At 37.4% G+C, this 24,718-nt stretch overlaps 1 pseudogene; it reads left to right on the top strand.

Annotated features, from left to right (window-relative positions):
- The first annotated feature begins 4,917 nt into the window (after positions 1–4,917).
- Positions 4,918–24,718, top strand: part of LOC104997988 — a 21,041-nt pseudogene continuing 1,240 nt past the window's right edge.

Below are 24,718 nucleotides of genomic sequence, written 5' to 3'. Positions count from 1 at the left end.
CACCAACTCCCAGAGTTCACTCAAACTCACGTCCATCGAGTCGGTCATGCCATCCAGCCATCTCATCCTTTGTCGTCCCCTTCTCCTGCCCTCAATCCCTCCCAGCATCAGGATCTTTTCCAATCAGTCAACTCTTCATATGAGGTGGCCAAAGTGCTGGAGTTTCAGCTTTAGCATCAGTCCTTCTAATGAACACCCAGGACTGATCTCCTTTAGAATGGACTGGTTGGACCTGCTTGCAGTCCAAGGGACTCTCAAGAGTCTTCTCCAACACCACAGTTCAAAATCATCAATTCTTCAGCACTTAGCCTTCTTTATGGTCCAGCTCTTACATCTTTAAGCATTATGCAAGATCATTCAGGAGGGTGATTTTGGCAATATGTTGGGAAAAAGATTTCAGCAACTTTATATGACAACCACAGATGAATGTTGCTAAGCAGAGTTTTAATTATGTTTATTAATATAATTCTGTTCTAAGAGAACTTGTGAAATATTGTATTTACAGAAAGAACATTAACTAGCTCAGTACAGTAGATATTTTGAGTCATAACATATACTAAACATTTAATCTGGGTCTGTTCAAGTGGTAGATGATAGGTAGTTCTATTACAACTGTTAAATAGCCAATGCAGTATGAAACATGTTACTCTGTGTTAAACAGATCTGGACTGTAAAAGACAATTTGTAGGACCATTCTCCATTTTCAACTGATGTAGTCTGATTAAAAACAGCTGAGACTATGATATCACAATAATCTTTTAAAATAAAAGGGAATCGAAAAAAAGAAAAAAAAATAAAATGGAAAACTTGGAGGGGTCAGGCAGCACAGTTAAGGAAAGTTAAACTATTACAATCAACATACTGAAGAGGATTCTGAAGAAGCAGTTTGAGTGGGGGGGAAAAACAATCAAACAGAGAGAAGACATTGCTTTTCAAGGAAACTTCTTAGGCTGCGGTTTCCAGAAGGAATTATGTTTCTTTAAAACCAAAGTAGCCTATCCAGGAAAAGACCAGGCTTCTAACAAGAGGAGTGACTAGAAGGACAAAAACTTCAGAATCTGAAATCCTTACTAGAAAATGACCCAGCTATTAATAATGCTGCTGCTAATGACGACAGTGATGATGATAATGATGGTGATGGAGTGCATTTACTATGTGTTAGGCACTATTCCCAGAGAAGGCAATGGCAACCCACTCCAGTGTTCTTGCCTGGAAAATCCCATGGACAGAGGAGCCTGGTAGGCTGCAGTCCATGGGGTCTCTAAGAGTCAGGCACAACTGAGCGCTTTCACTTTCACTTTTCACTTTCATGCATTGGAGAAGGAAATGGCAACCCACTCCAGTGTTCTTGCCTGGAGAATCCCAGAGACAGAGGAGCCTAGTGGGCTGCCGTCTATGGGGTCACACAGAGTCGGACATGACTGAAGCAACTTACCAGCAGCAGCAGCAGCAGGCACTATTCCAAGCTCTTTACTTATATTAATTCATTCAGTCTTCATAACAGCGCTATGGCACAGGTATATTATTATTCTTGTTTTATTTACATTATTTTTAATAGGAGGATGATTGCTTTACAATATAGTATCAGCTTCTGCCATACAACAACATGAATCAGCTATAAGTACACATACATGCCTTCTGTCCTGAACCTCTACTCCATGCCCCACCCCATCCCAGCCCTCTAGGTTGTCACAGAGCACCAGGTTGAATTCCCTGTTGCCCATGCAGCAGCTTCCCACTTGCTATCTAGTAAAATTTTACACATGGTAGTATATATATATTTCAATGCTACTCTTTCAATTCATTCCACTGTATCAGTGCCCTATGTCCAAAGTCTGCTTTCTTTGCCTGTGTTTCTGTTCCTGCCCTGCAAATAAGTTCTTCAGTACCATTTTTATAGATTTCATATATCTGCATTAATAGGTAAAATGTGTTTTTCTGACTTACTTCATGCTGTATAACAGGCTCTAGGTTCATCTACTTCACTAGAACTGACTCAAATGTGTTCCTTTTTATGGCTGAATAATATTCCATTGTATATATATACCACCATTTCTTTATCCATTCATCTGTCATGAAAGAAACTGAGACATTATTTCAATATTTTATTTGTTCAATGAATATTAAGAATGTTTGAAGGAACAGAAAAACTTTCTGATGAGAATTCAACTAAAAAAGAAAAGATGGTGACACTCCTATTTACATTTCATTTTGTCCTAAAATTTGATTCATTCAGTGAATAACTGAGTAGCTATTTATGCTAGAATCCAGTCACACAAAAGATAGACATTTCAGATACGGTTCCTAAAACTCCCAGAATTTATATTATTAGGAAGATTTGCAATTTTACCAGCCTAGGAAATCAGGGGTTTCCTTAATATTTAGAAAGATTCAGGTATATGATTCTCAGTGCCAGTGGATTAAAGAACTCCAGTTGATATTTTGACACTGTGAATTGATATTTATTCTATTTTCAATGTAATAATTTTGTTAAGACTCCATATGAAACTCAAGTGTAAGGCCATGCTTACAACCAATAGCAACAACTCAACCCTAATGACCTCCAAGTAGAGAAGGACAAAGTATAGAAAACACTTAAAAGCTGTTTTAGGGTTTATCCCAAAACACACCCACATATACACATGGTAGGATAGGTCATAATATCTTTGAGTCTAGCAAGATTTTAAAAAACCAAACTGTGTTTCTAAAGAGGCTTTGCCTTTATCTCTTTTGGTTAAAGTTTTATTTTTTAAACACATAAATTGTATAATAGTTTCTTTATATTTAGTAACAAAGTCTTGGAAAAAGTTTATTTCTTCCTTTGTTATAGGTAAATATTTATGATTTGACATATTTTTGCCATTAGTTTTTTTCTTTTCTAATGTAGAGTTGCCAGATAAAACACAGGCTGGTCAGTTACATTTGAATTCCAGATAAATTATGATTTATTTTTGTTATCATAAGACATTTGTTAATTTGTTAAGTCTGGAAAACTTAAATTGGCTCTCATAAGCTACCTTTCTATTATCACTTGTCAATTTGTTCCTTTTTTTATTCATGCATTCAACTAATATTTATTACATACCAATTACATTAGGTTGGCCACACAGTTTATTTGGGCTTTTCCATACCAGCTTTTGGAAAAACCTGTACAAACTTTTTGGCCAACCCAATATATCAAGTACTCTAGGCACATGGGAATATATCAGTGAAGAAACAGAGATTTTGCTCTCAAAGGCATATATTCTTATGAAAGGAAAGACAAAAGAGAGGATTCATAATACTGAACATTTTTGAGAAGTTGGGAGATTGTTATTGTAACCATGTGTTTGTTCTAGCTTAAGTACATATTTTCTAGTTGCTTGTTCTGCTCTTTCAAGTAACTCCCATGTGAAAATTAAACATGAAAAAAAAAAACTGAATAAAACAAAACTAAAATTAAACAATACTCCAGAATGAATCATTTTAATTAATCCTCACATTTTTGTGACGTAGGAATTACTGTTATCTCCATTTTACAGAAGTGAAAGCTGAGATTTTAGAAGTTAAGTGATTTTCCTAAATTCAGAATCTGAATGGAGAAGATCTGAGCCCACAGTTACTGGCTATGAATCATAAGGACCAATCATCTCTCCTAGTAAGTGTTTTTGTATAGCAAGCTCATGTTTTTACAAATGATTTTCCTGAAAAGCTTAAATAACATATATATGTAGGCAAACAGATGGAGAGAGAAATCTATTGATTTATATGACCACTGAACTGAAGCCTAGCATACTTTTATTTTATTTCAGATGAAAATTGGGACACATGGAGCAAAATTGGCGAGTATATTCTCATGTTTATGTGGTCTATACTCATTAGACTTTAAGTTTTATTATAGAAGGCTCTATGCAGGTATGTATGCAAATAAACTCATGTTTGGGAATAGCATACAAAAAGTCACCAGAGAAGCCTGAGACATCATATATTTAAGATTAGGTGACTTTACTCCACATGATTTGCTTTCATTCTTTCTCAAGTATTCTATTTTGTACTCTTACTTGGGAGCACATTCCTGCTGTTCTGGGAAATACTTTCTTTTTGTAAGCAAGAGAACTTCCTTAAAAAAGGGCTCTAGAGGAGGATTTGGCAAAGTGGGTTCTGGTTCAGATTCTGAGGTTAATTAATTCTGTGTCTCTCTAGGGTCAAATTTCTTCATTTTTCTGGACCTTAGTTCCTTGGCTATACAATGAAAAGGATAGAATTCAAGCACCATTTGAAACAGCTAACCTGACCTTCCCTGCCATTCAGTGATTCAATCTTTGAATAAGCACTTTCTCTAACTCCTACTTAAATACCTACAGAGATTTCATTCCATTCTACTTACTCTGTATGAGAAAAGGTTTTTCTTTTTCATTTAAATTTGAATTTAAATATTTCTCTATGTCGTTTCCAATTTTGGCTATTTTGGCTCCATTTTTATTCTCTTGAGTGTCCTAGATCACGGGTGCCTTATTTTCTTCTTATTGAAGCCAACTATACTGTCTCATGGAGAAGGAAATGGCAACCCACTCCAGTATTCTTGCTCTTTACCCTTCTCAAATATCAGTTCTAGCTTAACAGCTTGAGATATTTTAACTTTCCTTAAGAAATGATTCAGAATCTTTTGTTTTCTCAGGCATTTGTCTCTGGACTTGACTACATATCAACTGTGCTCTTAAATTGCAGCTTCCAGAGTGAATAATAATAATAATAATAATAAACACCTAACACCTAGTACTTATGTGCTAGCCACTGTTTTTAGGTGTTATATATATGTGCTTAGTTGCTCAGTTGTCTCTGACTCTTTGTGACCCCATGTACTGTAGCCCGCCAGGTATGTATATAATTTCATTTAATAATTCTAGCACATTATGCAGGGATACTATTGTTATCCACATGGAACCTGAGAGCAAGAGAGTTAGACAACTTGCCCAGGTATATGACCATGCAGGTAATATCGTGAATCCAGATAACCTGGACTGCAGAGATCATACTCTTAACTGAGATAAGCTGCATTTTCTAAAACTTATACTTGAGACATAGTTTGCACAATATTCAGTTGACTGGTACTTACATCTTTCTCATTCTAGACACTATATTTCTATGTCTACAATTTAAGATTGAATTAAATATGTATGTCTTATGTGTGCATACTATTGAAACTATTAAACATTTACTATATATCATGCACTGTGCAGAGCATAAGGATTTTAAGGATAAAAATAACCGATTCTTTGTCAAGTTGGACATATGCAAATAAGAAACCAAAATATAATGTTGTTAAGTCATGTATGGATGTGAGAGTTGGACTATAAAGAAAGCTGAGCGCCAAAGAATTGATGCTTTTGAACTGTGGTGTTGGAAAAGACTCTTGGGAGTCCCTTGGACTGCAAGGAGATCCAACCAGTCCATCCTAAAGGAGATCAGTCCTGGGTGTTCATTGGAGGGACTGATGTTGAAGCTGAAACTCCAATACTTTGGCCACCTAATGTGGAGAGCTGACTCATTTAAAAAGACTCTGATGTTTGAAAAGATTGAGGGCAGGAGGAGAAGGGGATGACAGAGGATGAGATGGTTGGATGGCATCACCAACACAATGCACATGGGTTTGGGTGGACTTCGGGGGTTGGTGATGGACAGGGAGGCCTGGCCTGCTGTAGTTCACCGGCTAGCAAAGAGTTGGATACAACTTAGCAACTGAACTGAACTGAAGTACAGCTAAGTTGTTAAGTAAAGTAAGAAGTTTATTCTAAGATTAAAAGGAATACAGAGAATATAACTAATTCTATCTAAGAGAATGGGAAATTACTTTAAAGAAGTCACATTTGAGTAAGTGCTTTAAGTATGAATAGGAGTCTATTAAGCAAAAAAAAATTTGGAAAAACACTTTGTCTTTATTATCTTTTAAAAAATATCTTAAATCTAGCCAAGGGTTAAGATTATGTCTATTAGACTCATGGAAACCACTATTAAAACAAATAGCATGAGTTTGGGTCACTAAGGGTCTTCTAGAGTTTTTACGTTCATCATGGTTTTACAAAGATTCTGTTCAGAAATCTCTAATTAGAATAAAATGCAATCTGTTCAATCAGAAACATTTGAACTCATTTGGTTACATTGTGTTCTATAATGCAGTAGTCCCACAATTAACTAGCTTCTTGTCTGTTGTACCAATTTTAATTGTCTACTTTCTAGAATGCAGACTTCTCTGGTGGCTCAGTGGTAAAGATTATGCCTGCCAATGAAGGAGACGTGGGTTTGATCTCTGGGTCACGAAGATCTCCTGTAGAAGGAAATGGCAACCCACTCGAGTATTCTTGCTTGAGAAATCTCATGGACAGAGGAGCCTGGTGGGCTACAGTCCATGGAGTCTCAAAATAGTCAGACACAACTTAGCAACTAAACAACAACTTTCTAGAGTGTGGATTAAGGTTAGAAGCAAGTTGAAAACTGAGGAGTTTCGTATCACTTCTGATGAGTTAATCTTTTTATAGAGAATGTATTTCATTGTGTTCTTACTATAAAAATGTATTTTAAATTAATTCTATAAAAATAACCTACTACGTCTGAAATATGAGTTGTGGACACACACATAATTTGATTAGGCTACTCTTTTCCTCTTACAATGGATGTCTCCAAAAACTTCATTCCACTGGTTATTTAGGTTGGGGGTGTGTTTCAGTGTGTTTGTGGGCATGCTCAGTCACTTTGGTTATGTCTGACTCTTTGTGACCCCATGAACAGTAGCCCACCAAGCTCCTCTGTCCATGCAGATTCTCCAGGCAAGAATACTGACTGGAGTGGGCTTCCATGTCCTCCTCTAGGGGATCTTCCTAACCCAGGGACTGAACCTGGATCTCTTATGTCTCCTGCATTGGCAGGAGGGCTCTTTACCACTAGTGCCACCTGGGAAGTCCCACAGCATGCTTAGAGATTATTAAAAATCTAGAGTTTGCCAGGGTTAAGGAAGGGGGTTGAGTAGAGTGTATGTGTATAACTATAAAAGAACAATGTGAAGACCTTTATGGTGATACATGAGGTGATACAATATTTTCAAATGAGGTTATATTCTACGTGGATATGAATTCCAGGAGGATATTACTCCACATCTTACACCCAGTCGGCTTCTTTTCTTGCCATGATTCTGCCTTTGTTTGTTCTCCAGCCCCTTAAAATAATTGCTTTTATATTGTTTACATTTTTTATTACTGTTTCTGGATGAGTAGTGGGCTTCCCAGGTGGTGCTAGTGATAAAGAACCATCTGCCAATGCAGGAGATGCAAGAGACGTGGATTCGATTCCTGGGTGGGGAAGATCTCCTGGAGGAGGGCTTGGCCATCCAGTCCAGTATTCTTGCCTGGAGAATCCCATGGACAGAGGAGCCTAATGGGCTACAGTCCACAGTGTCGCCAAGAGTTGGTTAGGGCTGAAGCAACCAAGCGCACAGCACAGATGAGTGGTTAAGTCTAACACAAGTTACCTTTCTATGAATGGAACTGGACTTTTCACTCCAATTTTTATCTTCTCAAAAGAAAAAGACAGCTGCTGCTGTCTATCAGCTACATTCCCAGAGGATGATGCACTATATAATACAGATAAGAAAGACTCAAATAATGTTGGATTATATCCATGACTATAGCTATTACTACATTAAAACACTATGTTGAAAACAATAATAATTGAAACCTCAATAAATTCCAGAATTCATCAACCTACCAATATTATTTTTTCAGGCCTAGACTTTTCTTATTCCTTAGATTTTTTTTCTTTCTTTGATTTTCTGTATATATTATTTTTTAAAATTGAGGCTTATGGCTATCTAGAAATCCCCTTCAGGATTGTTTGAGACTAGAGAGACGAATTTTTTTTTTTAAACAAATTTATATCATTGATTTTGGATTTGAGCCATCTTCTGTTTGGGCCTTGATCCAGGATGTCTTACCAGTACTTCTGCTGCCTCTGATATAGGCCTTCTTCAAATCCATGTTACATGTCTGACATCCTGCCTTGTTTCCTTGCCTCATTTGCAGCCACTCTAGGGCCTTTCTTAGGTGGCACTAGTGGTCAAGAGTCCACCTGCTAATGCAGGAGACATAAGAGATGAAGGTTCTATCCCTGGGTCAGGAAGATCCCCTGGAAGAGGGTATGGCAACACACTCCAGTATTCTTGCCTGGAGAATCCCATGGACAGAGAAGCCTGGTGGTCTACAGTCCATGGGGTTGCAAAGAGTCAGATACAACTAAAGCTACTTAACATGCATGCAGGGCCTTTCTACTCAAAGTGTGGCACACAGACCAGCATCATTAGCATCACACGGCGAGGTGGGGGGCTGGTTAGAAATGCAGAATCTCAGGCCCTCATGCTAGGCCAACTGAGTCAGAATGGACATGTTAAAGGGACCTTCAGTTTCCTTCTGAGTGTGTGGAATTAGAGCAACACTGCTTTCAGATGACAGAGCAAGACAAATTTCCCAAAGGTCTTATTTTTACCCCTCTAACCACATTCTCCCTAAGAATCAGGTTGTTGGACTTGTAGTAGAAGAAAAGTTTACTTCAAGGCAAATAAAAAAGATTTTCAGAGTTTCCTTTTAGCAGAATAGTCATCATAAGCGTGAACTAATATTGACAGAGGGATTACTATATACACATCTTTGTTTTAGCTGAAGAGTAATCATAAGCATGGACTAATATTCACAGAGGGATTACTATATACATGGAGTACATGTTTAAGTTTAAAGATTCATTTAATCTTGTTATCACAGTGATGCATTTATCATTATCATAATTTCCATTTTACAGATGAGAAATTCGAGGCCCACATAGAGAAAATTTTCTTAGCCAACATCACAGAGCTCTGCAGAGTCAGATTCCATATCAAGCCTATTTGATTTTAGTCTTTACATGATGATGCTTTATGCTTTGTGTGATGATGTCAAAACTGCCTTCTCTGATGACAGAAAGACAGTTAAACAGGTCTCAGTGAAGCTAAATATCCCCCATACCATTATATTTGTTTTCTTTTTCAGGTTCATGCTCTCTGAGTCTTTTAAGCTGTGGCCCCTACCACCTGTTAATATTCCTGTCCACACCCACCTCTCCCGCACAAAACATCCCCGTGACGGTAATACAAACATTCTTTTGCTCTGTGTCTTTTGCTTCAATTGTGAATTGCTTGTCATGAACTTTTCCATAACATACTAGCTTACGCTTAATCCTTCCGGCTTCTGTCTGCTCCTCTTTTCTGCCTTGTCTTGATCTTTAAATCTGCCATTCAATACTGTTTTCCTTTCAACTAAGATCCAGTTTTTTCCTCCAGTTATAAGGCCTTTAACTTAGGTAAACACTGTTCCTGATATGGCTAGCCCTGGACTGCTACCTCATGGCCATCCCTGGGCACAATTTCAGGGTTCAAGCTTAATCTGGTTCTAAGAGCAGGAACAAAATCTTCTTTCAATAAAGACTCTTTCCGTGTAGAACACGGTCACCTTTTACCTTGTTCTCTCTGTTCTTGTACCTTCGCTGAGATGTTTTCTTTTATGTTTTCAAAGGTAGAAGTTAAGAGTTCCACACGAGTTTACATCTCTGTGACATGTGGAGTTCATCTACATCTTCCAAGGCTTTACTAGAACAAAGTACAACTTTGTCATGATCATGTTTTCAAGCGATAAATCTTGGTGGTTTACTATGTTGAATTATACTCCTAATATTGTGGATGGCTGGGCTTTGAATACCCATTAAAATTCTTAACCCTCTTTTTAATCATTTAAACTGTGAATTCTTTTGTCTTTACCAATCGCCTAGCTCATTTTATTGCCATGACTGATGTCCTTCATTTGTTCCAGTTTTATGGTTTTATCTGACAATGTTATCCATACCCCTAGACTTTGATTTTAAGGTTAGTATAAACCTGGCAGGCTTCCAGATGATTTTGTGCAATATATTCCCTAACCAGGTGTTCATCACTCTGGCAGATTAATCCTTGGTGCAGCAACCAGACCCTGTCTGTACCTCTGTTTATTTAGCTAACCATTATTTTTCCAGTCTTCTTTTTATCTACAAAATTCCCAACTCTTCTAAAATGCGAGCATGGATGCGACCTTGTTATCAACAAATCCTTTAGTTCCCTGCTTAGAGCTCTAATTCCTAGAACTGTTTCCTGAATATCTTCTGTTTATTTCATTCATCCCTATTCAACATTAAAAGCAAGTGATGACAAGCCAGAGAATTTATTCATCTATTTATTTATCTTCAAACTATATTTTCTGAGTGATCTTTGTTCCAGGTACAGTGATAGGCCAGTAAATTGGTACGTCTTAGCGGACTCTGCCTGACATGATGGGGTATTCATTCCAGGAAACAAGAACAATTACTGACTATTTATCTAAGTTATACAAATTACTTGTCTCCATTCTCCTGTTTCTTCTTTGTAGATCCAGTGACTAAGTTCTTCTACTCTAGAAGACCCTTTTTTTATTTTCAAAGAAATAAGGCATATAGTATTCTTTCTAGAAATTATATATCTCTTCCCAAAGGATCCCTCCAATGGATCCAATTTCCTTCTCCTTCTCTTCCTTTGTGTAAAATTCTTTTGCTGTACTCAATCTAGTTTAAGTCCCCTCTGCCTTCTCAAAACCTCTTCCCTTTCCATTTCTTGCTTAGAGTAATTTTCTTTTTTTCAGTTTAGCAAAGGATAAAAATTTGTTAATTTTAGTCTTTTAATTTCACTAATTACTTTACAGCTACCAACATATTTTTTAATTTCTTCTAGAAAGAAGACTGTGAAAGTCGCTCAATCATGTCTGACTCTTTGCAACCCCATAGACAATACAGTCCATGGAATTCTCCAGGCCAAAATACAGGAGTGATAGCTGTTCCCTTCTCCAGGGGATCTTCCAAACACAGGGATCGAACCCAGGTCTCCCACATTGCAGGCAGATTCTTTACCAGCTAAGTCACCAGGGAAGCCCAGAAAGACTAGTAGAGTCCCTACATCAATTACCTTTCTCCTCGACCCCTAAGAAAGCTACATGAGCAAACAAATAAGATATGGAGGTCTTTTTAGGTGGTCCTAGTACCTTCTGAAATTCTTGTGTGAAAATGATCAACCCCTACCACTAGGATAATAGTTTTTAAACTATCAATGTTAAATGTAGGCAACAAATAGAGGCAGTTAATTAACTTTTTCTTTTTTTAAAGAAAATACTATTTTTCCTCTTGTTTTACTTCTCCTAATTTGTTGGTACCTGTTGCATGAACTCTTAGTTGACTTCTAAAATTCTTTCTGTGTGTGTGTTGCTTTTTATTTTTTGGCCATGTGCTGTGGCATGTGGGATCTTAGTTTCCTGACCAGAGATCGAACCTACACCCCCTGCAGTATAAGCCTGCAGTCTTAACCACTGAACTTCCAGGGAAGTCCCTTGAGTGTTACATTTTAGTGTATGGTGACTGTTTATGAACTACTTAAAGCCATTATGTGGTTGAAAATTGCGGATTCATTTTGATATTTGGCAAAACTAATACAATATTGTAAAGTTTAAAAATAAAATAAAATTAAAAAAAAATTACATATTCCCATTTGAGGACTGATACTTTAAAGAGAATTTTACATGGTACAGAAGGTGCCGTGGGTGCATGTGAAAATTAACAAGTGTGTAATTACCAAGAGACCAGTTTTACTGTAATATTTTGTTTCAGAAGAGAAAAATAATTCCATATAAAATCTGAATTTTCCAATACATTAAATAAACTGAAAGGTTTATATGCATTTCTAGTGGAAAGTTGATTCTTCTTTCTTTATATGGCCTATGTAACATGAAAATATTCATTCCTTTATATTAATATGCTATACACACAACCTTATGATAGAGGCCCAGGGTGTCTACATCAGATCAGATGTACTTGTGCTGTTCATAATGGGTAAGCAGGACACACAAACCAATTTCTGCAGGATATATTTAATTCAGAAAGCTTTATGTCCTAATCCTCATCAGATAGATCTTTTTTACATACAGAAAGAAATGGAAATTGCAAAATACCTACCTTCAAATAAAATTAAGAATGTAACACAAAGTGAAGTTGGCAAAAGAAATTTTTTTCATTAATTGTGATTTCAAAGAATTAGACTGAATTTAGAGTTCTCTGAACCTTTTGTGACTTAATTTTAAAACTTTTCTTATTTTTAAATGAAGTAGATTTCTTATGATGTGAAAGGAGTAGTTGAGGATGGAAAATTCTGAAGTATAAGCATTATGGTTTCATAAAATTAGAAGTGCTTTAAAATTGACCTAACAGGGACTAGCATGTTGGTTGGTACAATGGGAGGCATATTTCATTTAATCAGAAAGTGCCATTCTAGAAAGTGCCATTCTAAAAATGCAATAGTTCAAAAAATGTGTTTATTGCTTTGCAGAAGAATTCTACCCTTAGTTACTTGCATGCAAAAAGTCCAGGATCAAAATCTTATTTCCTGTTCAAAGTGTGTTCCCACTTTTCTTATTGTTTTTCTAATTGAAGTATAACTGCTTTCCAATACTGTGTTAGTTTCTGCTGTACAATGCTGTGGATCAGTTATATGTATGCACATATATGCTCCCTCTTAAGCCTTCTTCTGACCACCCGCCATTCCTCCCACTTAGGTTATCACACAGCACCAGGCTGAGTTTCCTGTCCTATACAGTTATCTGTTTAACACATGGTAGTGTATATATGTGAATGTTACTCTTGCTGGTTTTGATACAACTTAGAGTACTCTACAGTTACTGCTCTTTCCCACTTGAGAAAACTAAGTCCTGTAGAGATTAATTTACTAGTTCACAATTATGTAAAAATGATATTGAAGGATGTGTATATGTTTAATTTTTAGCTAAATTCCCAAAGTTATGGATAATAGACATTAGCAATTTCTATATTTCAAGGAGTTTCAAGATGTTAGACACCACCTTCAGGACCAAAGAGATAACCAACTGGATCCTTCAGCTCTCCTCAATATAGTATTCTCAGGCTATATGAGTAGAAGACTGGTGCTTGATGAAGAATAGGATTTTGTATTTCATGAGTTTTTGGTTAGTGGAGAATCTGCAAGCATTTCACCTTCTCTCCTTTCTGACTAAAGGAGAGTGGCTTCTATACTGCTCACACAACAAAGGATTCAAGAGGGTACCTAATGGTAAGTCAAGAGTTTTCTAAATAAGGAAACACTGGCATTTCATTACTTAGTTGGATGTTTGCTGAGCATCAGAAACTTTTAGGCCTATTTTTTGGTGCACCAAGTACATCATGATAAGAAAGTCCTTTGGAGAAACTGACACCTGAGTTCAAAGGCAGAATGAGCATATATTCTAGTTTCTGCTTCAGTCAGTTCAGTTGCTCAGTCATGTCCGACTCTTTGTGAACCCATGGAATGCAGGATGCCACACTTCCCTGTCCATCGCCAACTTGCTCAAATTCATGCCCATCAAGTTGGTGACAGATCCAAATATCTCATCTTCCATGGTCCCCTTCTCTTCTGCCTTCAATCTTGCCCAGTGCCAGGGTCTTTTCCAATGAGTCAGTTCTTCTCATCAGGTGGCCAAAGTATTGAAGCTTCAGCTTCAGCATCAAACTTCCAATGAATATTCAGGTCTGATTTCCTTTAGGATGGACTGGTTTGATCTCCTGCAGTCCAAGGAACTCGCAAGAGTCTTCTCCAACACGACAGTTAAAAAGCATCAATTCTTTGGTGCTCAGCTTTCTTTATAGTCCAACTCTCACAGCCATACATGACTACTGGAAAAACCATAGCTTTGACTAGACAGACTTTGTCGGCAAAGTAATGGCTCTGCTTTTCAATATGCTGTCTAGGTTTGTCATAGCTTTTCTTCCAAGGAGCAAGTGTCTTTTAATTCTATGGCTGCAGTCACCATCTGCAGTGATTTTGGAGCCCAAAAAAATAAAGTCTGACACTGTTTCCACTGTTTCCCCATCTATTTGCTGTGAAGTGATGGAACTGGATGCCATGATTGTAGTTTTCTGAATGTTGAGTTTTAAGCCAACTTTTTCACTCTCCTCTTTCACTTTCACCAAGAGACTCTTATTCCTGGGTAATTTTAACTGTGTGAGTCAGGTTAAAACAGTTACCAATAATAAGGAAAGAAGAGATATTAGCAGAAAAACATCACACTTATTTGACATGAAAATAATGTATGAATCCAGGGTTGTGAACAGATATCAGATGTTAAGGAGATGTAGTGAAAGGTAGTCATGTTGAAGCCATCTTGAAAATACATCACCCAAGAGTATGATGTAACAGAGTGGAGTTGCCCCAATCAATAGCTAAAGACTGTGGAGTGTGTTTCCTGGAATTAAAGATGAAAGAGATCAGAGTGTAAGGGGTCATGGTGGAAGGTTATTTTATATGTACAAAATACATCATTTCCTACCTACAGGAGGATCACATTTCTTGCCCTATAGACTCCACACATCACCATTGACTCTCTTTGCTAAAGGAATGTAAACAGCAGTGGCATGTGGCATGTAATACTCTCAATTAAAACTTAAGGGTCATATTGTGTTTCTTTTGTAATGGTCACAGAGGGTCCCAGATAAAGGCTGCTTCTTCCTTTCCAAGTCCCTGGGTCCCAGAATAAAGAAGCTTAAAGAAAAGATGATGCCAGCAAGCAGAGAACATGCATTGTAAATTAGGTATAAGCTTTTGTTATTGTAAGCTGCTAAGATATGGGACTGTTTGTTGTCACTGAACAATCTAGCAAAATATGACAGATATAGTCTCTCAAAAAAAGCATCAGTAGGAAAATAGTATGAATGTTTTCTATGTAGGCCTCTAGAGAAACCATATGGGCATCTCACAAAAGAGCATGAATTTGAGTGCCTGCCTATTGGAGTCATCTGTGGCTACCTGTCAAGAAGGTAAATACATAAAATTTTTGTTTTTTTTCCTCCAAAATTCATTTTTCTTTCCCATAATACCAGTGAAAATGGGATATTTAGAGGCTAGTGAGTGATTCAGAAAAATATAACAGGAGATTTAGAAAGAGTAAAAGAGCAAAGGATCATAGCTTACTTCTCTCCTCTGAAATATGAATGAAGCCTGAACTTGGAAGGCAGAGAGAGACTTTTATTTGGAGACAAGATCAGAATTGACATTTAAAGTGGACTGAACTAGGTTTTATAATAGAAAAATGAGTCTCAGTGACAAAAATTAGAATCTTCATATCACATAAAACCTAGGAAGCCAAGAGGTCTCAACAATAATCTCACTAATCAATGTGGAATGAAGATTGAGGCAGAGGTCGGAAAAAAATTGTATTGAATATACCCAACAGGGTGTAGATTGTTCAATGTGCTTGTTATCGGTTCAGTTGAGTCACTCAGTCATGTCTGACTCTTTGCAACCCTATGAATTGCAGCACCCCAGACCTCCCTATCCATCACCAACTCCCAGAGTTCACTCAAACTCACGTCCATCGAGTCGGTCATGCCATCCAGCCATCTCATCCTTTGTCGTCCCCTTCTCCTGCCCTCAATCCCTCCCAGCATCAGGATCTTTTCCAATCAGTCAACTCTTCATATGAGGTGGCCAAAGTGCTGGAGTTTCAGCTTTAGCATCAGTCCTTCTAATGAACACCCAGGACTGATCTCCTTTAGAATGGACTGGTTGGACCTGCTTGCAGTCCAAGGGACTCTCAAGAGTCTTCTCCAACACCACAGTTCAGAAACATCAATTCTTCGGTGCTCAGAGTTCTTCACAGTCCAACTCTCACATCCATACATGAACACTGGAAAAACCATAGCCTTGACTAGATGGACCTTTGTTGGCAAAGTAATGTCTCTGCTTTTGAATATGCTATCTAGGTTAGTCATAACTTTCCTTCCAAGGAGTAAGCGTCTTTTAATTTCATGGCTACAATCACCATCTGCAGTGATTTTGGAGCCCCCCAAAATAGAGTCTGACACTGTTTCCACTGTTTCCCCGTCTATTTGCCATGAAGGGATGGGACCAGATGCCACAATCTTAGTTTTCTGAATGTTGAGCTTTAAGCCAACTTTATCACTCTCCTCTTTCACTTTCATCAAGAGTCTTTTTAGTTCCTCTTCACTTTCTGCCATAAGGGTGGTGTCATCTGCATATCTGATATTTCTCCCAGAAATCTTGATTCCAGCTTGTGCTTCATCCAGCCCATCGTTTCTCATGATGGACTCTGCATATAAGTTAAATAAGCAGGGTGACAATATACAGCCTTGACGCACTCTTTTTCCTATTTGGAACCAGTCTGTTGTTCCATGTCCAGTTCTAACTAACTGTTGGTTCCTGACCTGCATATAGGTTTCTCAAGAAGCGGGTCAGGTGGTCTGGTATTCCCATCTCTTTCAGAATTTTCCACAGTTTGTTGTGATCCACACAGTCAAAGGCTTTGGCATAGTCAATAAAGCAGAAATAGATGTTTTTCTGGAACTTTCTTGCTTTTTCGATGATCCAGGGGATGTTGGCAATTTAATCTCTGGTTCCTCTGCCTTTTCTAAAACCAGCTTGAACATCTGGAAGTTTATGGTTCATGTATTGCTGAAGCCTGGCTTGGAGAATTTTGAGCATTACTTTACTAGCGTGTGAGATGAGTGCAATTGTGTGGTAGTTTGAGCATTCTTTGGCATTGCCTTTTATGCTTGTTATAGTTTATGTAATTTGTTGGTGACAGAGCTTGGACCAGAATTCAGGAATCTGAACTCCAACTACAATACTATTTTGAACTTTATTTCTTAAAGGATATGGTTCAGGGGAGTTATATTAATCAAATAACAAAAGGCAAACTCAGCCTTGAGAGATGATTTCTTTGGCAGGACATAGCATGAAGCACTATGGTGAGCAAAATTTTAACTCATCTTTCTGCCACTGATTGAAAATTTTGTCTCTCTAGAGTAATAATTCATAACTATTACTATATTATATTATGATATATTAAATTTCTTTCTAAGGAAAAAATATTGCTATCTATACCCAGAATTGTGTGTATTAACTATTATACTTCTATTTGCTAAAGCAAATATTTGCTGAAGAAATATTAAGTACAAGGCTGAATTGGATAATTTGTCTGTCTCCTTCCATCTGATGATATTGCTTCTATAGCCATGCACTTCTAGCCAAGAACATTGTGTAATTATTGAATTTCATTTATAACTTCAAGTATTGCCCACTATTGTGAAGTACAGTTTAGTATTAGGCTCTAAACCAAAAGTCTGTGTTGGAAAGACATTTGATAGCATAAAGCCATTTTACTTTATTTTCTTGCCTAATAATTTTCTGCATTGAATGTTAAAAATTATGAATCCTTGCCAATGGGACTTTAAAAATATGTTTATAATATCAATTTTAAAAAATCATCAGAGTAAAAAAATAAAAATTTTAGTCTTTTAACTATAAAGTAGAATAATTAAAAAATGGATGCATGGAGTATCTAGGCACACTGATGAAAAAGAGAAAGGTCACTTAGTGTGTAGAGAGAGGGTTGAAGAATGTCTGGACTCATTTATCTATTCAAAGTATTTATTTAGTTTTCATTGTGCCCAGTGACTATGTCAAGATCTCTTCTCTTAAATTCAATACGTAGGGTATGAATGGGTGGGCAGGGAGAATCAATGAAAGTAGAAAAGCATCCTGGTAAGCACCACAAAAGAGGAGGTGAGAAAAGAAATCCAACAGAACAGAGGATGGAAATCTAACTCTGCCTTGCAGTATTTCAGAGAATGTCATGCACATGTCATAATGGATAGGTTGAACTTACCCAGTGAATGATGGTGGAAAAGCTTCAGGCAGAAGGCCATCAAATACAAAAATACGTGAACATCTCATGATGAGAAAAATGAATTGTTGTAAATAGGAAAGCATTGAGAAACAAAAGTGAAAGTGTAAATAACCAAAAGCATACTGGGTCTTATATATTACACTGTTTGAGTTTGACATCATAGACATGAGGCAGGAGGAGCCTGGCATGCTATAGTCCATGAGGTCGCAAAGAATCGGACACAACTTAGTGATTGAACAATAGCAGCAACCACACAATGGTAACACTGGACAGTTTAAAGAGCTAGCATGTAGAAACAATATATGTTTTATTAGTTTGTCAGAGCTGCCATAACAAAGTACCACAAAATGGGGGGGGGGGGAATGAAGCAATAGAAATGTATTGTCTCACAGTTCCGGGGGCTAGAAATCTGAGATCAAGGTGTTGACAGAGTTGGTTACTTCTGAAAGCTGTGAGGAAGAATCTGTTCTATGCTTTCCTCTCGTTTCTGATGGTGTGCTAATGTTTTTCACATTCCTTGACTGTAGATGTGTCACCCTGACCTCTGCCTTCATGTTAACATGGTGTCTCCCCATGACATAGGTCTGAGTCCAAATTCCCCATTTTTATAAGAACACCAGTAACAACGCATAGTGGCCCACCCTGCTCCAGTATGACCTCAATTAATTACATCTGCAATGACTGTCTTTCCAAATAAACTCACAATCTGAAGTACTGGGGGTTAGAACATCAATACATGATTTTGGGGGAGACACAATTTAAACCAAAGCAATATTATTGTATTAAATGTTTTCAAAAGATTATCCTGGTGGCATTATTGCAGCTGGCATTTGGGGGACAAGATTGGTTTCCAGGAGATCAGTGAGGAACCTCTTGTCATAATTTAAGAAAGAAACAATATTGGCTTGAACTAAGGCAGTAGCTACAAAGAGGGGAACAGGTTTTATAAATATGTAAGAGGTAGCATTGACAATGTGGAGAATAATTTTATTTAGGGTTTGATAGCATCAAAGGCGGAGAAGGCAATGGCACCCCACTCCAGTACTCTTGCCTGGAAAATCCCATGGATGGAGGAGCCTGGTGGGCTGCAGTCCATGGGGTCGCTAGGAGTCGGACACGACTGAGCGACTTCACTTTCACTTTTCACTTTCATGCATTGGAGAAGGAAATGGCAACCCACTCCAGTGTTCTTGCCTGGAGAATCCCAGGGATGGGGGAGCCTGGTGGGCTGCGGTCTATGGGGTTGCACAGAGTTGGACATGACTGAAGCGACTTAGCAGCAGCAGCAGCATCAAAAGAAGCTGGAATGACTGCGTTTTCAGGATTTAGAAATTGAACAAACTGGAATTATTAATAGGTGAAAGAATGCTGTAGAAGAAGATTCGAGCAAAGATCATGAGCTTAGTTTTAAGATCCCTGTGGGACATCCAGGTAGACATATTAAGTGGACAATAAGACATATGCATCAAAAGCTCAGATTAGAGGTTATACTTTCGTATATCAGGACAATCATGATGGTAACTGACATTGTGAGGAGATAAGAGAAAAGAATAAAAGAAAGAGTAATATTTAAAAAATGGTTTTGTGAAGAGAAACCCATACATAGAGGTAGCAAAGAATAAAAAAATTAACAGAAAGGAAAATTGTCAGTAATGTTAATTGTAGCAGAGTTGCAGCAACTGAGGATAATTCATTGGTGAGGTTAGCATGGGCAATTTCAGTGAAATGTGGTGAAGATGCAGCACACATGCATTTAACCTGCTTGAAATCAGATGCCCTCCTTATTATCAATAATGATAATTATTATTGTTATCAATAGTAATGACAATCACTATTATTATTTAAATAGCATAGGCAATTCTGCCTGACATCCCATTCAATAAGAATATGTGTAAACGTCCAAAATAAGCATCAGGAGATATATAGTTTCATTGTTTTCCCATCACTTTGGGTTGTATATCGTTCTGTAAATAAGAACCTTGTTATGCTGTATAATTCCAGTGTTAAAAAGTTATTTTAACTTTTGTTAAATTTGTTTAGCCTTTGGTTTTCAGGCATAAGTAACCTCAGTTCAGTTCAGTCGCTCAGTCATGTCTGACTCTGCGACCCCATGAATCACAGCACGCCAGGCCTCCCTGTCCATCACCAACTCCCGGAGTTCACTCAGACTCACATCCATCGAGTCAGTGATGCCATCCAGCCATCTCATCCTCTGTCGTCCCCTTCTCCTCCTTATCAGCTAAAACTAAACAAAGCTATCTATCCTTTCAATACTGGGGAAAAAAAAAAAAAACAGGATAAGATGGATTTAATGAGAAAGCAAAACAATCGTCAATACCATGTTCTCATAGTAGGTTTGCAGCAAATTTGCCTCTGAAATTTTTATCTTGTGTGATGATTTTAGGGACATTGAGAGCAAAAATGGGAATAAGATAGATAGAAAATGTAAAAATGAAGTGAAACAGAATAATTAGTTTATATAAATCATATAAATCAGTTGAGTTGGTTGCTTGATTCAATAAAATAACCTAGCCTTTTAACTATTTCTGATTATGCTACTTATGGAAGGAAAGTGTTGTCATCACCAGTAGCATTCATTTTTAAAGGAAACTTGGAAGGGTTTTGTGTTATGTCAGAATTATGTTTGTATTATCCGATGTTCAGTTTCAGCATCCTAACATCAAAAACTGTAGGTACTCCTTTTTTCCACACCTTCCCAGTGTCTTAAAATCTGAAAACAAAATAAGAACTTAAAATGAGTTTATTTCTTTGTTTTACTGTAAAAGCATATAAAAATTAATTACACTGGGATAGTTTAATCTTATAGGTAAGAACATGGACTAGTTGATCTCAGAGGGATTTTATACTTTCATGATTCTATGAGGTATTAGAATTTTCTGAGAAGGATAAGTAATGGTGACTTCTGAATATTCATGAACAGAATCTATTGTGTTGTAGAAAGGATGGTTTAAATTAATTTCCTTAGAAGAGAAATTTGAATGGTGGTTGGTGCACAGGGGCAAAAATTAGAGGTCAAGTTATGGATTTTGTACTTGACATGAAATAAGGAATGAAGAATAGAATGGATAGCTAACTCTGAATATAGAAAGATGTTATATGGGCTTTCCTGATAGCTTAGCTGGTAAAGAATCCACCTGCAATGCAGGAGACTCTATTTCGATTCCTGGGTCGGGAAGATCCCCTGGAGAAGGGAAAGGCTACCCCCTCCATTATTCTTGCCTGGAGAATCCCCATGGACAAGGATGTCTGGCTAGCTGCATTCCATGGGATTGCAAAGAGTAGGACATGACTGAGCGACTAAGCGCAGCACAGCACAAGTCAAATATATTAACAATAATAGTAGCAAGGGGGAAAGAATTTGTTGATGAAGAATAGTTGATGATAAACTACTTAATTTAACAAAGAGGAAAGGAAAAATATCTGGGAAAATGAAACAGAAAAATTGTTTATATAGTAGCAGTTAAATTCAAATGACTTGTACCATGGAAATATAACTATACAAAGAAAATCAGATAGTTTACATATGCTGATAGATTCTTTATTTCTTCCTTCCTTCCATTCTTCTTTAGTAGAGAATAAATGTTTTTTTTTAAATGCTGTATCTGAAAAATTGCAAACAAGATAGAAATTCTATAGATAGGATGAGTAGATCCAAGTAGCCCTCAACAAATGGAGTGCCAGTCTTGTTGAGTTGACTATAGAGCAAAATTCCATAGGGCTCATCACCATTTCCCCACCAGTTTTATTTTCTGAACCGACAGAGCTTCCTAGAACATGGTTCCTCTCCCATGCCATTTGCTTCCTCTGAGAGCAGCTTTCTGTGGCACAGTCATGGCCAAACAGCTGTGAACTGGTCTCGTTTTGGATGCTAGAGCTGCCTGGATAATAAACTAAAAAGTTTCTCTGTAGGCAGCAGGGCCAGAACTGGAGAGAGGCACCCTCCATGTGCTCAACAAAGCTGATAGTTTCTTAATGTTCTGTAACCTTCCTGCATAAACATCTATGGCCCTTTGTGGTCACAATGAAAGCAACTACTTTTTAAAGTAGACTCGTTGGTGGAATTGATGAAATATTTGTAAAATAAGTGAGATAAAGAAGTTATAGTGAGATTGAGTAATATGCTAATAAACCATCTGTGGAGATACTGACATTCTTAGATTAGTTCACACCATGATGCTCCAGAGATCTTGTTTCTATAGAACAACAGGAGAAGGTAATGGAATCCTAAGAATGGGTAGGCATCTCTACAAAAAATGCCTGTTTCTAATCCTCAGGATTTCAAAACTTAAGAAGACTTTCACAAACATGTCTCAACAGATCTTGAGAATGACGGTGGGAAAGGGGGCAGACACATCAGAAGAAACTATCTTCATGATATAAGTTATTTAGAAAAGCTTCCCTCACTCTGGGGTGAGAAGGCTCACTTTATTCAGATTTAGCATCTAAAAAGCAATAGGTTTTGCTGACTGAAATGTTTAAGCACAGAAAGATACTCATACAATTTTTTCTCATTATCTTAGTTTTTAAGTCTCAAAATCAAACCACTATAACTTAAGGCCAGCTTAAGTTTTCAAATGAACATTTGCTACCAATTAGTTTATAATGAGTATTTGTCTGAAATGTTTAATGACCATAAGAAAGCTTTTAAAATTGGAAAACTTTTATGTTTTGGACTTATGTTACTCCTCCTGACTTATTAGTGTACCAAGTTTGATCACCCAAAGAGTTCATAAGGTTTTAAACGTGAGGGCTTGTCTCTCTAACAGGATGACAGATCTCCTACCGCCTCTTTAACATCTTGCATAGGAAATCTTTTAAACAAAGGGTGGATCTTAATTGCTTGTTTTGTACTTAAACCTCACACTAATCCCATTGCCATCAATAGAAAGTCTGTGTGGATTGTGTGGGCTGCCCATTCACAGAGCTATTGAGAAAAGGAAATGCCCCTTTATTTAGTCGTTAAGGCCAGTTTTCTTAACTTTTTTTTCTCTTGGTCTAATTAGTACCTCAAAGAATCCTTCCTGACTTTATTGGGAATGCTTCTAAAGTTTCACCATTAAATGTAATGTTTACTTTAAGTGTTTCTGTTCTTACTTGATTAAGACTTCTTTTTTTCTTTTTGTTTTTTTCTACTCACAAATGAGTAATTTTATTGAATGCCACATAGCATACATTTACAGGGTTATAGGATTTTTTCCATCATAATCCATTCAGCAAAGGATCTTAGAATGCTGGATTTTCTAATTTAGAATTGGGGAGGGGAATATCCATCCTCTCCCACCCCCACCTTCTCTTAGTTCTTTTGGCTGGTCAAATAATTAAAAGGACATAAGACAGATTAACAGTAAAATATCAAATTTATTACATGCTTATGGAGAATTCATATAAGCTTGAAGAATTCCAAAGATAGTAAGGCAAGATGAGGTATAAAAGTCATTTGGCATTTGGGACTACGAATAAGGAGGTATGGGTCTGGAACTTCAAAAGAAAGTAAAATAATTTATAGAAAGATGAAAAGAATCGTTTGTTAAATGAACGTTTGCTGGGTCGTCTAGAGACAATGGGATACAGAGAGGGCTTTGATCAAATGGACCTTGCTAGGTTCCTTGCTATCTACCACAGCTAGTTCATACTTAACAGTTATCTGTGGTGATAGTGCCTTCCTCGAACAGGCCTCCTAGCTTAAGGTTTTTTTCTTTTTTTCTTTTTTAGACAGTTAGGGGGAAGTCAAAGATTACTCCTGAATCTTTTGGGTCTTGCTTGTTTTCAGCTTGAAATAATCTGCGTGCCAGAGTGGTTCATCTCTGGGTGGCTTGTGCTAAACCCCAGCAGAATCATCCTTGCATTATTTGGAAAATCCACTTGGTCATGATTTTTTTTTTAAACTGACATTTCTGAATTTTATTTGATAATAGTTTATTCAGGATTTTTTCACTTAAAGCAAATTGACACTTAATTCTGCTTTGAATATTGGGTTCGTTATAGTCTAAAAAATAAATAGCCTTTCCTATTTTTTCATCTAAGAATTCAAAATTTTGCTTGTAGAATTTCTTTATATTTTTAAATTATACCCTTATGTGTCATTATGTTCTTTTTCTTCTGTTATACTTAATTACTCTTATTCTTTTACCCTCTAGTCAATTTTCCCAGAAATACATTTTATTAATCTTTTCAAAGATTAAGCGTTAAAAATAATCTGTAGTGTTACTTTGCTCTCTAGTTCATTAACTTCAATTCTATTATTTTCTTGCTACTATTTTCTGTATTTACTCAGTTTTCCTATTTTAGCTTTGAATTTAATGTTGGTTCATTATTTTTCCATTTTCTCCAATGTGTTTATTTAAGGCTATACATTTCCTTTTAAAGAATATCTTCAGTTAAGTTAGTTCAGTTAGTTCAGTTCAGTCACTCAGTCGTGTCCGACTCTCTGTGACCCCATGAATTGCAGCACGCCCACCTCCCTGTCGGACAAGGCACTGGCGACCCACTCCGGTACTCTTGCCTGGAAAATCCCATGGACGGAGAAGCCTGGTAGGCTGCAGTCCATGGGGTCGCTAAGAGTCGGACACGACTGAGCGACTTCACTTTCACTTTTCACGTTCATGCATTGGAGAAGGAAATGGCAACCCACTCCAGTGTTCTTGCCTGGAGAATCCCAGGGACAGGGGAGCCTGGTGGGCTGCCGTCTATGGGGTCGCACAGAGTCGGACACGACTGACGCGACTTAGCAGCAGCAGCAACAGGCCTCCCTGTCCATCACCAACTCCCGGACTTCACCCAAACTCATGTCCATCGAGTCGGTGATGCCATCCAGCCATCTCATCCTCTGTTGTCCCCTTCTCCTCCTGACCCCTAATCCCTCCCAGCATCAGAGTCTTTTC

Source organism: Bison bison, unplaced genomic scaffold (assembly GCF_000754665.1).
Source record: "Bison bison bison isolate TAMUID 2011002044 unplaced genomic scaffold, Bison_UMD1.0 scf7180017864319, whole genome shotgun sequence".
Classification (NCBI taxonomy): Eukaryota; Metazoa; Chordata; class Mammalia; order Artiodactyla; family Bovidae; genus Bison; species Bison bison.
The sequence above is the reverse complement of the archived record's forward strand: the minus strand, read 5'-3'. Positions and strand labels throughout refer to the sequence as shown.